The sequence below is a fragment of the Cyprinodon tularosa genome, unplaced genomic scaffold (assembly GCF_016077235.1).
Source record: "Cyprinodon tularosa strain WSP-4 unplaced genomic scaffold, ASM1607723v1 ctg104, whole genome shotgun sequence".
In the NCBI taxonomy this organism is placed as follows: domain Eukaryota; kingdom Metazoa; phylum Chordata; class Actinopteri; order Cyprinodontiformes; family Cyprinodontidae; genus Cyprinodon; species Cyprinodon tularosa.
Window position 1 is genome coordinate 1,227,501 of NW_024037827.1, and position 2,284 is coordinate 1,229,784.

The following is a 2,284-nucleotide window of genomic DNA, read 5'->3' on the forward strand; positions in this document are numbered from 1 at the left end:
GTTGTCATCATGGACACCATATTCCAACGGAGTCAAGCTAGCCGTTACACCCGACACACCGGAAAAGAAGCGGGTACCTTCAAAGTAAAAGCTTTAATATTCCATCTGTTGCAAAGATGGGATCATCAGGTCAATAAGTTTGATCAATTCATTAACAAATCATACTGAGAAGAATGACACAGAAACAACAAAAAGGTTTCATTTATGCCCATAATATAGATTGCAGCATCAAAAGATAGATGGACAGATCCGTCACTCACTCATCACAGTGCTGGCAAAAAAATATACATTCTAAATTTAATTACGGAAGAGGATTAGGGCAACTGAAAAAATTAAAAAGTGAACTGATTTTTTAATTTCATTTCAGTTTAATATTGGAAAAAAAAGTCAGAATACTGACTTTAATCTTAGAATTCTGAGATTTTTTTCTCTGAAATCTAACTTTAATCTCAGAATTCAGTTTTTTTTTATCAGAATTCTGATTTTTTTTCTCGGAATTCTGACTTTAATCTCAGAATCCTGCCTTTTTATCAGAATTCTAACTTTAATCTCAGAATTCTGTTTGTTTGTTTTTTATCAGAATTCAGATTTTTTTTCCCCCTCAGACTTTTGACTTTAATCTCAGAATTCTGACTTTTTTCTTAGAATTCTTGACTTTAATCTCAGAATTCTGACTTTTTTTCTCAGAAATCTAACTTTAATCTCAGAACTCTGTTTTGTTTTGTTTTAGCAGAATTTAGATTATTTTTTTTCACGGAATTCTGACTTTAATCTCAGAATTCAGATTTTTTTTCTCTGAATTTTGACTTTAATCTCAGAATGTTGAATATAATCTCAGAATCTTGGATTTTAATGTGGATGGTTCCCCATGAAGGAAGAGACTCATAGTGCCCATCTTTGTCAGCTTCACTGACAAAGATGTGAGTTGTTTGGGAGGGCCAGTAACACATTGGTGGAAAATTATGGAATCAGGCAATTTTGTACATGCCAGAGGGGTCCCCGGTGATGCTATTTTATTAATGGAACAGCAGAAGGTAATTAAAACAAGAGAGCTAGTCTCTAAAACAGACATGGCTACGGCTTGATGCTAACATGCTTGTTAAATGTCAGAATTCTGAGAAAAAAGTCAGAATTCTGAGATTAAATTTAGAATTCTGACTCTTCCCATATTAAACTGAAATATTTAAAATGGGTTAACTTTTTTACATTTTTTTTAGTGGCCCCAATCCTCTTCAGTAGTCAATCGTATAAAAACAGACATAGAGTAATTAAAAAAAGGGATAGCAAAATAGCAAGAACATTATTTTTTTATTTCAATGAATAGTTACCTGAAACTAGTTAAAAAATATCAAATTTTATTTTGAATAATTAGGTTTTAAAACTTTGCTAAAGTAACTTAATGCAAAATTTCTATATAAAGAAATATAATATGTTATAGTACTTTGTTCCTCCTCAATATTTCACCCTCTCTTTAAAAACTGCGCTGTCATGCCTTTGTGGCTGCAAAGTTATTAATTGCATCTCTATAAAAATCTGATTTCACACTAATCACTGTCAGTTCAGTTTTTTCTGAAGATCCACTGAAGATCTCAAATAGTACGTGGAAAGCTCCAGTGAAAAGGCAAGTGTCGGCCATCTGTAGAACTATCCAAAGATTTCTGTACAACTCTTAGATCTTAGACCCTGTTTACACTGAAGGCAAATGTGCCCCAAATCACAGCCTTTTCTTTTTTTTTTTTTCATTCATTTTTCATCGATATGTGGCCCTGAATCCGACTCGCATCTGATCTTTTGGATCATGACTACAGTGAGATTGACTGATGCGGATTAGATGTGACTTCAAAACCACTTTCAAACATGTTTGTGACAAATGTGCTTCACCCAGCAGTTTTCGACACAGAGAGAAGTTGGGAGAGTAAAACTGCAAACACTTATTTAACAATTAGGAACAATTTTCCTGAAAAATGTGTAATTCCCTTAATTTAAGCAGCTGATAAGATCATTAGATAAAATACAATTTAAATAAGGTAATGGAGGGTTTTTTGTCTTATTTTAAGTGTAAATTATCTTATTCAATTTGGAAATATTCTTTCTTACTTGGTAAAATCAAGTTGGATTGTTTCACAAAAAACCCTCATATTTCAGTTTTTGCAATGATGCACAGCGGAGATAAAGAAGACCTTAGAGCACATTAATAAATGGTTAAAACTTAATTTAGACCTAACTGGAAGGCTTTTAGGAACCGTAAGGATATACAGAGGCTTTACTCTCCTTCTATTTATGC

General features: G+C 32.7%; 1 protein-coding gene across 1 annotated transcript in view; it reads right to left on the reverse strand.

The window, feature by feature from the left end:
- Positions 1-71, reverse strand: part of si:ch211-165g14.1 (transcription factor 20) — a 10,047-nt gene extending 9,976 nt beyond the window's left edge. The window contains exon 1 of the mRNA XM_038282538.1: positions 1-71. This exon is cut by the window's left edge and continues 303 nt beyond it. The gene's annotated coding sequence lies outside the window, so the exon portion shown is untranslated.
- Positions 72-2,284: the final 2,213 nt, after the last annotated feature.